Source organism: Miniopterus schreibersii, assembly GCF_964146895.1.
Source record: "Miniopterus schreibersii genome assembly, chromosome: 2".
Taxonomy (NCBI): Eukaryota; Metazoa; Chordata; class Mammalia; order Chiroptera; family Miniopteridae; genus Miniopterus; species Miniopterus schreibersii.
The window spans coordinates 126,929,607-126,943,666 of NC_138102.1; positions in this window are offsets into that span (position 1 = coordinate 126,929,607).

Sequence of the window (14,060 nt, forward strand, 5' to 3'; positions counted from 1 at the left end):
CTCATTTTGATCCCCTTGTCTTAATTCATGTGTGATAATGAACATGGTTCTTCCTGAGAACATGTGTCCAATCAGTCTCACATGTAAGCCATGGGTAGGTTTTCTTTTAGGAATAAAATTAATGAGAAAGAAACAATAAAATTCTTGAAATTAAGTCATCTTTCTGCTTATTCACATGCTTTATTTAATTCTGCCACATATTGCCTTAGTATCCAGACAAACTCTTCCACATGCCCAGTGTGATGAATCTTTTTCTAGTCTCTTTAGAAATAGACTTTTAGAATTTTTAACCATCTACCGTGTCCACATGCTCATATTTAAATGTCAGGGCTTGGACAGAACATGAGCCTTGCTCCAGAGTGGCAAGGGGCTAACAAGTTCCTGTTTGCAGAGCTGCTCCCCCCAGGCCTGTCTCTAGAGGATATACAGACTTACACCCCTCATCTGTAATGCAGAGATCCTGAGAGCTCTGAGAAGGGAAAGGTTTTTGAAACAAACTTGGTGGTCCAACAGAACTGAATGGATATGATTCTATTTATAGTCTTTCTCTCATTTCACATCAATATTCACTCAGTTTGCTGCAGAAATGTTGATGTGTTTGATTGTAGGGTGCTGCCCCCAACTCCATTGAAGGTTTCATATAATATACAGGATAGTTTTCTCAAAATGTCCTATTATTAAATTCTCCAAAATTCTTCATTCTGCAACATCTGTGACCCTAATGTTTTGGGTAAAGGGAGTACGACCTGTAAACATCAAACCTTGGAATATTTATCTCAAACAATACTCAGAAGAAAAAGACAGAAAAAAAGAGCATTAGAGCTCCTTGGATGAGGGAAGGGTGGAAGTACCATCAAGAGCAGAGCCCAGGGGAGGGAGAAATGAAGTGGTCGGCTCAGGTGAATAAGTGGCCATCACTGGACATGTTCTCCTTTGCAGAGCACAGGACAGAACTTCCTGACTTTTATTCTGGCCACATATTTGTGAAATGGCTAGTAGAAAACATTCAAGTGTAAGGACTTAGCTCTCTCACACACTAGATAATAAATAACAATTGAATGCATTTTTCAGAAAAGAAAAACCAGACGTATTGAGAAGGAATAGTAAAAGCAAGGAGAAGGAATTGTACAGCTCACCTAGAAGAACACATTTATAGGTTTTGTTCCTTGGATATACAGGATTTATAAAGTAAAATAAGCAAATGGGGAGAACACTATTTCCCAAAATGCTTTATTTTGATAAGTCTGGTGTATTTTACTTGAGTATGCATAGTAGCATTTCAGTGTGATTACAATCTCATAAAGCCGGGCAAAATATATTGCACAAACATTGTGCCTCTAGTCAGTGAGTCATAATAAAACATTGTCCAGATTGCTGCAATTAAAATTTACAGAAACCTTTTGTTGAGTGTTGTTAAGTTTGTAGATTAATAAAATGAGTCTGTTTGTTTTAATTTTTCTTTAACAAGGCTAACATTTTGATTTGAAGTTTCATAGATTTTTTTTCTCTTTTGCATAGATTTTTGGATTGGTACTTGGCAGAAAGAAATCTCATTGCAGCTTCAAAAAATACATTCTAAATACATTTTCTAAGAGACAATCCCCTTCATTTCCTTACCAACCTTAACTCTTCCCCCCACCCCGCACATTCTCTCTCCCACTCCCGTTTTCTCCCTCACTTTCCATTAGGATTGCTGGGAATGGGTGCAATGGCATGAGGGTGCTAGGTCACCTATGAGACGGGCAACATGACACAGCAGTATTGTAGTCTTGGGTTCTCACAGACCAGGGTTCAAATCTCTGCTCTCGTCATTTACAAGTTGTGGGACTTGGAGCAACTTCATCTCTGAGGCCCAGTTTCTTCATTGGCAAGGTGAGATAATTGTACAAAGTTGACAGAACTATTAGAAGAAGAGCTAATATGTTCTTGCACTAAGCATTTTTTTGTAGCAATAAGGGGACATTCCATTCTTTTTTAAAGAGTTTTTTCCTTAAATAGTCTGTTCAGTTCTACAGAGATAGGAGAACTGAAACAGGCAATGGTTCTCTCGTTTTTTGTTTGCTAATGGCATGGGTACTTTGAACGTTTATGGTGGTTTCACATGAAAGTAGAATGTGTCATAAAATTTTGAGATCACCTTGGTTTGGAACATTTGCGAGTGAAACAGTCTGACTTACGTTTAGCAGGTCTCAGTTTCCACTTTCAGTAAAGTGTCAATTCCCGGTTTTAGTTACAATATATTTATTCAAAGGCATCTACTGCACATCCAATAGAAGCCCCGCACTGGGCACATGGTGATAAATACATATTGTTACTGGACAGGACAGGGCTGAATGCTAAGTAGTTGCCAGACGAAAGATGGCTCTGAGATGACTTTATGAGAAGGAACTTTATTATAAGCCAGCAATCAAAGACACACTGGGGATCGTTCCAGGAGTAGCGTGTTCCCGAACAAAGCACCTAATCTATTTTTATCAGGGGAAATCATGCGTAAACGGAGATAGACTTTGTCATTGCGTATATAGGTGGGGACATGCCAGCATGTCAGGGACATTCAGAAAACATGGCTATACATACATCGCATATTCAAAATGGCAGAAAATCTCTGCCGCTGGGTGGAGATTTTAGTGTTATTATGAGGATATAACGAGGAAAGGTCACGAGGAAGCACTGGAGGGTCCTTCGGTCTCAGGATGTTTTAGTTCTCAGGCACCTTCAGCAGGTTCGCCCCCCTGGTCCTGCAGAACATCCTGGGCTTGTTCCTGAAAAACAGTTCTAGCAGTCGAGGGCAGGGCTGAACATCCCGCTAGGCCTTGATCTTTCTGTGAGGCTTTCGGCAAATTAAAAGACAATACCACACAAACCTTGTAAACTTTAGAGTGACCTCAGTGAGGCTGCAGGTTAATCAAGACAAAGTTACAAACTCTAAACAAAAGTTAATCTATGCGAGGCTGCATGTATAGGGTGGGTTACAATGTGGCACCTGCTTGCAAGCAGTTCATTGTTGAGTTTGAGAAGACAGACATGGAAAACACAGGAAACATGCAGTATCTGAAATACAGGGATGAAGAACCTGCTACGAGGATAAAAAGGGCGGAGCAACTAGCTGTCTCGGAGACAGACTTCATAGAAGAGGTGATGTGTGGAGAGGATTCTTGAAGGCACAGCAGGAGCTTGTTAAGGGGCGAGGAGTGCAAGGACATCCCTGGGAGTCAGAAGGGGGCAAAGTGCAATTTTTCCACAGTGGTTAGCGTGGCTCTAGCGTAGGGCGAGCACGTGGGAGGCTTGGGAGACTGGCATGCGTTGGAGCTGGTGAGCTAACAGAGGCAGAGGGGTTGTGAGAATGGTGTTGTAGGCTCTGTTTGAAGCTTGGGCTTGACCTGGGTGCAGCAGGGGGCCAGGGCATCTTAATGCAGGGGACCGACACTGTCCTATTTCATCCTTGGGAAAAGAGAGCTTTAGTGTCAGCGTGGGGCCTTGCTGGAGAAGTCGGAGATGAGTGGTAAGAGCAGGACTCAGGGGTTAGCACTCATTTCAGTATGCAGATCTGAGCAAGAGGCGAGGAAAACGACAATCAGCAAGTAGCAGTAGACACGGGGAGGAGGGAAGTGTTAGATTCCTGAGATGTTTCCGGGGGCAGAATTGGCAGAACTTGGTGTCTGTGGTGGTTCCCGGGGACAGAGTGGCTGTAATGTCTCTATTGCTTCTGGCTCGGAATACGAGGTAGATGGTGATTATTTAACTACAAAAGAATTGTTACCAGTTTTAAGTCCTTATTTGTGCCAGCTGCTGTGCCTGGTGACTTAAACACATTAAAAAAAAATTTATTCCTATCAACAACTTGTAGGGTAAATATAGACATCTTCTGTTTACAAATAAGGAAATAAGGCTGAGAGAAATTAAGCAACATTTCCGAAGTCCACTTTTCCACTTCCCGGCAGAGCTGACATTGAATTTGTGGTCTGCCGGGCTTCAGAGCCATGCTTCTGAGCCCTGAAAAGGGAGCAGGCTTTGAAGAGAAGATAGTAAATTTTTTAACAGTGGACATGTTGAGTGTGCAGTTGAGAGGTTTCCAGAATCATGCAGGGTGCTGACTATAACATGTACCTTCGTAGCTTCCACCTTTCTTGATGTGGATTCTTTGATTTGAGCCAGATGTAAATTCTTGATCACAGGGTCGATGCAGTGGCCTCTTTGTTTAGGTTGCTCTCTCCCAGTGTTGAGCGGGATGCAGGGCTCTGAAAAACCCCAACTCAGGAGCTGTGCCAGTGTCCTAACCAATTATGATAGCAAATCATTTTGGAAAGTAATCTCTAAGGTTCTTTATTCTCCTCAATCATTTTCCAATCACATTATAGCTGAAATCTGATGCATTTTGAAGGCATACATGTCTCTTCCCACTATTTTGTTGATGGTACTGACCTTCATATAGTGCTATCCTAAGTAATTAAAAAAATATATCTCCTTTTATAAATTGTTTTTTCTCAATACCTTTTGTATCATCACTTCACTGTATAATTTCTGAAGGCATTTTACAAATGTTTGTTTATGAGTCAGCTGCAAGAGAAATACATGCCAGTTGTAGGATCACTGGAAAACAAACAGGCATAAAACAAAACAGAAAGTCATGCACACCCCTTGAAGACAAGTGCTGTTAACATTCTGTCTCCTTTCAGCCTTTTTAGTGTGCATATATTTTTACCTAATTGTTATAATTTTTCACTTATAATGAGAAAAATAATATGCCTCCTCATTAAAATCTTTGTCAACACCAGTTTTAATGCCTTCATGATAGTTTATTCCCCCATCCTACAGATGAGGAAATTGAGGCTCAGAGAACTCAAAAAGCTCCCTAAATGTGTTGCAGATTTGATTCTCTCTCGCACAGTACGTGACCTCTCAATTTGGCAAGGAAGATTCCAAGTTGGAATAAACTGGGGTGTAGCACAGGGGACGTTCTGTAGAAGTTCACAGGGCTGTAGGAGTTCGGAGGCAGGAGGGAATACGTCTTGCTGGTGGGACCACGGAGGGTTTTAGGGAGCAGGTTGTATCTGAGACGGGTCTGAAAGGCTGGGCAGTAATCTGACATTGGAGAAAGATGTTTCCAGGCCAGGGCACAGCATGAGCAAAGGGAAGAGGGCAGGAAAGCTGAGAACCTACCTGGGAAGTTGCTATTAATTCAGTTTGGTTGACTTTTAGGCCTTTAGGAAGTTCTGGCCAAGGAGAAAGCTATAAAGTGGAAGATTAAGAGAATTAGAGTTTGGCTGCTTTGTAGATTGATGCGTAGGGAAGGAACTAAGTCTTAGGAAGCTCCCTCTGGAAGCAGGGGGCTGATTGCAGGGAAAAGGTGACAGAAAGGTCTGATTCAGTGTGTCCTTATTGAGCACAAGGGTGTGCAGGGTGTACCAACCAGAATATAACAGATAGTTTCTAATCTGACTGGTTGGGAGGAAGATGGTGCTAAAAATAAGCAGATTTGGGGAAGAGCAGTCTAGATCTGAGCGTGTTGAGTGTGGGTGGCCTGGGACTCAGCTGGGTCTTCAGGTGGGTTCTTGGAAGAGAGAGTAGGAATCGATGTCCTTACTTTTGGGAATTTGGTCGATGGAGTGGTCATGGTAAATGTTGATATTGAGAGGTGGTGGATATAAGTGTGGGAACTGATGAAATTGTGGAGGAAGAGATTGTAGATAAATATCTTGCATTTATTCAGCACTAAGTAGTCATCAAACACTGTCCTAAACATTTTACAGGTCTTATCTCATTTAATCATCATGACAGGTACTATTGTAGGTCCTCCCATTTTATAGATGAAGCAACTCAGATCTGAGATGACACAGCTAGAAAGTGTTAGATCTGGGATTTGACCTCAAGCAGGTTGACTCTAAACCTATGCTGTTAGCCCTACTTTATACTAGTTTTCAGACAGAGAACAAAAAGACAAATCTGAGAAATATCAACACTTAGAGGAGATGAGTTAGCAGAGAGCAAAAAGGAATAGTTAGAAAGCGCATTAGAAAGAAGCCCAGAGAGGCTGTGGCCAGGGGATAGGTAGGCACAGCATCGAACACTACAGGCATTTATATCTGTTCAAAGGAACATCATTGTTGGTATGAAGCAGGTGTCAGGGGAACATCAAGGCTGCATCTACTTGATTTGAAACACGACTTTGTTTAGTTACTTAGCTAGGAAGAATATTCAGAAAAATATGATTATTAAGAAACTAGTACCTGGTTGGTTGATAATAGTCTGTATCTACATTTAAATATTCTTAGTTTTCCAGCACTGAGACTAACCAGTAATCAATGGAAATTTGATATAAGCACACACTCTAATAATTTGGAATAGCTGGAGGAATAATTCATTGGAGGGCAAGAGAAGTCTGACTCATATGCTTTTTGCTGAAAAGAAATATGTTTACTAATTTAGAGTGTGAACCAGAAAGAAAACTGTTACTGTAATTAGGTTAACAAAATTGTGTCAAATTAAGTAGTGCCTGAACGAATAGTTACAAATGTCTTATAATTATTACTTCATTGGTTTAATGAATACATTTGTATTTCTAAAACCACTTCCCTCAAGACTATCCTCTTAATGCAATTTGATACAAATTTACTGACCACTATTATAGATTTAAGCTATGCTAGGCACAGAGAGTGCTATAAAAGGGGACATTTATTTATTTGTTGAATAAATATTTATTGAGAACTTGCTCTGGGCTTGGCACTGAGGATATAATGGTGAGTAAAATGGAAATGGTCCCCGACTTCCTGGAGCTTCTGGTCTAGTGGGAGTGACAGACATTGATTAAAAACAGACACTCTTAATTTTTTTTTTTTTTTCACAAACTGATCTGAGTGCTGAGAATGATCTTTTGGGCAAGATTTACCAATGAGAGAATGAAATAAAATGGCATGCAAAAAAAGCTACATTTCTTAGAATGGTTTTCCTGCCATTAATTTGTTTAGCAATCTCTCTTTTCATAGATAAACACCATTCCAGACACTAATAAAATTATAATTCTTTTAGTAAAAGGCAAAAGATTAGCTCTATCTAAAGAGAAACCAGGGCATATAAATTATTATCATCTTAAATTAATGGGAGTATAGTTTTACTTTTTATCTGCCTTTTCCCCCTCTTTCTCTTTCTCTCTCCTCTGCATGTGAAGCTGTATAACTGTGATGCTGGCCTGTTGATTGTAGGTTTATTCTAGTGGCAAGCAGACAAAGAAAACAGAGCAACAAATCGTGTTAACAAATGAGGTTTAAATGCCCCAATTTCAAGGCTGACTTGAGTATTATAAATGGTGTGTGTGCAAGCTCCATCACTGGGCTAGGTGGATATATAAAGTAGGGGAGCTTGCTTTAGATACTTATTCAGTTGAAATCTTTTAAGAACAAGATCAGTGTGTTCTGCAGTGTTAAAAAAATCTCCTGAGTGATCACTCCAGTGCCAAGTCACTGTGGACAGTGAAACTGTTAATTGACACTAACGTTGACTTCTAATGTTGGTTTGTATTGTGGGTTTGTCTATATATGAAATGCCAGAAGAGGTTGTGTTTTTCCCTGAAATTGACAGCTTTTGACAACTTGCTTTTTATTTCATTTCCAAATGCTTTTCAGCCTTCACACGGAGAGCCTGTGTTCCCAGCCCAGGATGGAACATGTGGCAGAAATCTGGCAGGTCTTTTTCAGAGGAAAAGGTGTATTAGTTACATAGAAAGGAAGAGCGAATATCACAGACTTTCGAAATGGAGAAACATATAAAAGGAGAGGCCACCGAGCAAAGAAAAATAAACAACTTAGTTTATTCTGAGGTGTAAATGAAAAATATATACAATATAATTCTAAAATTAAGTAATTTTCCTTAGAAACTGTTGAGATAGGCAACTATTTTTCACTCAAAACCATTTGAAATGTAAAGTTTTTGTTTATTTTACGCGATGTGGGTAAGACAAAGGAAACGAAAAGAGTCAAAAAAGTCTATGGCAGAAGAATATTAAAAAGAGTTGTTCATTTGGTGGTAAACTTAGAATAGTAAAAGAAATAATATTTAGTTACTATCTCTGGCTAGAGCATAGTTCTTATGTCCATTTACTGACCAGAGCTATAGGATGGCTTTTTGTAAGAATAAAATTTTTTTGACGTCCGAGAGGATAGTAAAAACAAAAACCAAACACTATAATAAAAAAAAAAGAAAAAAAAAGTGGTTAATAAAAAATGTTGGTGGAATTTCTCATGTCCTGTAATTTATTTCGCTATTGGCTATTTCACTTAAGTTATAGGTTCTAGGATGGAGAAATGGCTTGTTTTCATTCTATTGAAACTCTTATGAGAGAATGGAGGCTGTTCCCTGATTTCTAATTCAAATTCTTATATATATCAACTATAATTCCAAAAAAACCACTGCTTTGCACAATGCACATCACACATATCCCCAAAGAGAAGCAAGAATGGAAATCCTTTAGAGAAAAAGAGCAGCATGTTACTGTGGTTTAAATTTTAGTTTGATGTATAAACTAAACTTAGTGAGGCACTATAAAAGGAATGTGTTTGCCTAATGGGTTATATATATTTATGTATGTATATGTATATATATACACAGAGAGAGAGAGTATTGGATGCTAAGGGACCAACTATTTTGTGTGCTATAGTAGATTTAGTTTCATAAGCAAGTTTTTAACATTTAAAAATTAATCTATTTAAGTGCCAAAAGCCTTAAGGCTTTAATTATATTTAGGAGGTTAATTAACATCTATTCTTGGCCTAGGAAAACTATCCCTTCATTCTTTTCACTTACTCAACAAATAGTTACTGAGTGCCTGCTAGGGCAAGATGCTGTTCTTGGTTCTGGAGACACAGCAGGTAAACAAAATAGACAAAAATTCTTTCCCTTTACATTCCAGAGAGAGTTTACATTCTAGAGAAGCAGACAAGTAACAAATAGATAACTAAAATATATAGAATGTCATGTGGTAATTAGCTAAAATAAAGCAGAGATGGGGAGGTGAGGAGTGTGAGGGCAGGGAGGGTGCGCGCAGTCATGAGTAGAATGTCCCCGGGAGGGTTCACCGAGAGGTGACATCGAGTGGAGGCCTGAAGGAAGTGGGAGAGCGGGCCGTGCAGGCATCTGCAGAGAGGAGCTTTCCAGGCAGAAGAAGTCGCACATGCGAAGGCCCCTGAGGGGGCTGGGGCAGGCCCGCCGTGTTGCAGGGACCGCAGAGATGCTGGGCCAGCTCCAGGGCACTGAGGAGGGAAGGGGACCTCAACAAGGCCATTGGAAGGACTCCAGCTTTTCCTTCGAGTGAGATGGGGGGCCTGGAGGGTGTGAGCCCGGGAGCCACTTGGTCTCATTTTCATTCAGAAGAATGACGCTGGTCTGCTAGGTGGGGAAGAGATGAATTACAAAGAGGCTTGAGCAAAAGGCCGGGGCTGCTGTAATCCGAGTGATGGCTTGGCCGGGTGGTGGTGGAGGGATGACAAGCGGCTGGATTAGGGGTGGGATTCCGGGTATGTTCGGAAAATAAAGCTGACAGAAGTTGCGGATGGATCGGATGTGGGGTTTGTGGGAAGGAGGGAGCGGTCAAGGAAGAATTCAGGGTTTTTGACTTGAGCAGCTGGAAGGACTGACATTGCCGTTAATGGGGATGGGAAGACCGTGGGGAGAAAAGGTTTGGGGGGAAAGAGAAGAAGGTTGGACCTGGACATGCTCATTTTGAGAGCATAGCATATGTCTGGACGGAAACACTGGAAATGTAGTTGAATATATAGATGTCTGGTGCTCAGAGAACTCCAGGCTGGAAATTTAAATTTGATAACTGCTAGAATGTCTTATGGCTATTAAAAGCCATAAGACCTTTTAAGATCATTAAGAGAGTGAGTTCAGGCAGATAAAAGAAGAGGCCCAAAGACTGAGCCTGAAGTACTCTGAAGACTGTCCTATAAAAGGTTAACTGCAGACCAGCAATTTTCAACCCTTTTCATCTCATGGCACACATCCACTAATTACTAAAATTCTGCTGCACACAAAAAAGGATATTTTTTGCTGGTCTGACAAAAAATAGGTGTAATTTTGATTCATTCACACCAGACGGCTATTGTGTTGGCTGCTGTCATTTTTTTATTTGACAATCTCAGGGAAAAGATGTCAGTGCCCCTGACTAAATAGTCAGGTACCGCATGTTTTAAAAATCCTTGGAGCACACCAGTGAGCCGCAGCACACAGGCTGAAAATCGCTGCCGTGGAGGATGGGGCACGGGAACATTTGCAGCGAAGCAGGAGGAAAATCAGGAGAATGGTGCTCTGGAAGCCATGGGAAAAAACATTTCAAGTGGAAATGAGTGATTGAAAGTAAAATATGCTTCTAATAGACTTATGCAGAGAAAGAACTGTCTATTGGATTTAGCCTCCTGCAGGTCATTACGAATCTCAACAATTTTGATGAAGTGATGGGAACAGAGTGTACTTGGAGTGAATTCAATGAATCTATTTGAAATAGACATAGAAGTGATCTAATATATTTGAAAATATCTGAGATAAAACACTCAAAATTATTCTCTATGCAAAGTCTTAAAATGCACTTACAGATACTGAGACAAAATACAATTGACGTATTCAACACCGGCTTGTGCCAGGCATTGTGCAGAAGTGTTTTACATGCCTGATTTTATCTGGTCTTTTCAATAAATCTATGAATTAGGTGCTGTTATCTTTATTTTAAAAGTGAGGAAAGTGAAGTTTGCAATGTCTAAGGGGTTTTTCTAAAGTCATGTAATAAGTAAGCGGTAAAGCTGAGGCACTGGAAGTATTTTCATTAATACTCTTAACCTGAACAATCATTTTGTTTCCAAGGTATAGCTATTGTTTTTGGAAATTAGTAGTCTCTTTCTTTAGAAACTAAGTATCATCATTCCATTTTGTTCATTCCATTTATGGAATGTGTCTTTATTTTTCCAATATCTAGCTCTTCTACAATATGGAAACTATAACCAGTTGCTTTAATAATTATTTGCTTTTTTGATGTAGACAGTTAGGCCAAATTTTTCAATTCATTGAATAGGTGAACATGGCCAATTGTGTTAAAATGTAAGTAAAGAGAATGTCATTTTCTAGAAAGATTTCTTTTCTGTAGAGGTTTATTTTGAGGAACTTGATTACATTTTTGGAAGTACATTCTTAAAATAACCATATGGGAAGCCACTGAGCATCGAACATGCTCACTTCATGTCTACAGCCTCTCCGTGAGGTGGACATCATTGTCAGCTACATTTTACACACGGGGAAGAGGCTTGGAGAAGTTGGGTAAATTGCCCAAAGTAACAGAGCTTGTAAGTGGTGGAGTAAGGATTGACCCTATATCCTCTGAAATTACATTCCACGCTCTTTCCACTACAACATGCATATAAATTTTGTTAATTCCAAAGCTCTGCTTGAAATATTATATCTTTCTTCATCTGTGTAAAATTGATTACCCTCATTTGATGCACCATTGTAACTCTAACAGCTGGTGCAACAGGGGCCTGCGATTTTAGGAAGCACGTATACATTTTTTAAATTAGCCATGTTTTCTCTGGGAAACATGTCTGTGGATTGATTTTTTTCCCTCTCTATTAAGATTGGTTGTACATACCCCAGAGAAGGAAAAGCAGCATTACATTTGGCTTGGTTATGCTTTTGGTAGTTATTGATCCTTTCTGAGAATTTAGCTGGGATTGTTGTTGGTAGAGAACTGGAGTGAACACAGGTTTGGGAGCTTGCGGTGAAAGGGGCCCAGAGCCTGTGTCATTGTCACGAAACTGAGAAGCTGAGATGTGTAACTGGATCACTGTGGGTTTGATGAATATTTTTTATCAACTTTTAAATCCTTTGGGTAGAGATAAGAAAGAGTAAAACTCAACTATCCTTTATTTTCTCTAAAGAAATATTATTTTATTTTCTGAAGATACTCTTCTGTCCTCGCTAGATATCCGACTGGGTGCAAGGAGTGGGTAAAACTATCGTTTGAGCTCCCTCTGCTGGTGGTGAGCGATGCTTTAAGCAGAAGACGGATGAAGAGAGAGCAGGTATTGCTGAAGGACAGGCAAGAAAAAAATACCTTGACCATTTCTACCCACTCTCTGTAGTAAAAGGTAGGAGGCACATGCTCTTTAGTAAACAATTTTTAACAGCCATATTGAGATATAATTTGCATGCCATAACATTCCCCTCTTTAACGTTTACAATTCAATCATTTTTAGTATAGTTATAGAGTTGCACAACCATCACCACAATCTAATTTTAGAACATTTTCATCACCCCCCACCCCAATAAACCTTTCATTCATTAGCTCTCACTCCTCATTCCTGATTTCACCACTCCTTGCCCCTAGCCCCTGGCAACCACTCCTCTTCTTATCTCTATAGAGTCACCTATTTTTGGAAATTTTGTATAATTGGTATCATATGATATGCGGCCAATATGTGACTGTCTTATTTCACTTAGCGTACTGTTTTAGATCTTCACCCATATGGTAACATGTACCGATATTTCATGGCTTTTTACTGCTGAATAATATTCCATGTTTTTATAGACACATCACATCTTGTTTATCTGTTCATTCACTGATGGACATTTGGGTTATCGTTTCCACTTTTTGGTTGTTGTTTCTACTTTTTGCCACTATGAACATTAGTGTATAAGTTTTTATGTGAACACGTGTTTTCAGTTATTTTGGGTATGTACTTGAGAGTGGAATCAATGGGTTAAACCTAATTTTAACATTTTGAGGAATTGCCAAATTGTTTTCCAAAGTGGGTGTACCCTTTACATTCTTACACACGTGTTCTTTCAGATAGGTTTAAAAAGTAGTACTTAAGAGAAAAAGAACGGAAATTTAATAAATGTCCTTGTACTTATTCTACTCTTTTACTTAAGTACTTTTACATTGCCTCCCCTTACATTTTTATTGTTGTTCAGTCTATCACTCCTCCTGTACTACTGTGAAATCTCTCTAGTTTTCGCCCATGTAGAGGTGGATGGTGAGATGATGTCCGAGCTCCCACTCAGCTCAAAAATATTAGATCAAAATGAAAAAAAAAGTCCTCTCCTCATCGTTAGCTTCCTCAGTGACATTGCTGTAAAGTCCCTTCTGGAGAAGCGTGTCACAGTGGCTTAGAGAGCTGCCTCGGGCATCAGACTCTCCGGGTTTAGATCCTTGGTCTACCGCTTTTCATTGCATACGTTTGGGCAAGGTCTTAATTTTCTAAGTCTCATGTACAAAATGGGAATAATAACGGTAGTAATCTAATAGGGTTGTTATGGAAACTAAACGAGACAAAGTGCTTCACAAAGTGCCAGGTACATATATAGGGAGCTCTCAATGGTTATCGGATATTGTTATGAGCCTGCCTGGCAGTGGAGCTGTAAATAGGTCTGTAGGTGTAAGTCCTGGAAGAAGATGGATACTTCATTAAATAGGGGCTCTTCTATAGAGCTGGAAGTGGAAAGGATTGTCCTGACGTCCTGATATGCAGAATCTTCTATCTATACCTCCATCTTCAGAGGCAAAGTGCTTGATCTTGGCAAAAATTCTGTGGCACTAAAGGGCTGAAAATAGAATAAAATAAAGATTTTGAACTTCTTGTTAATTTAAGTCCCCTAAAACTTTTGTGAAGGCCACTTACCTGATTTAAAATCTCATAAAAACCATGGGCCCTGTCTACATAAAATGTTCTTATGTGCATATTACTAAAATTTGCATACATTCTCAGGGTAGTTATGTACCAATGCGGTGAAGGCTGTAGAAGTCCATGTTCATAAGTGCTGCATAAGATGTGAAGGATTATTTATTTATGTAGTCCCCCTTTAGGGATTCTGAAATTCTTTGTTTTTACTTAAAATATTTTCACTCTCATTCTCAGAAAACTCGGAAAAATGCATGTTAATCACCGCGCTTGAACTACTAAAATGGCCAATTCATTTTTCCCCCTCACAGTTCTGAAAAAAGGTTATACTCATGAAATTTAGGGAAAGATAGTATGAGTCTTAAGTTCGTGGCACAACAGAGACAAAAAGAAAATGATGCT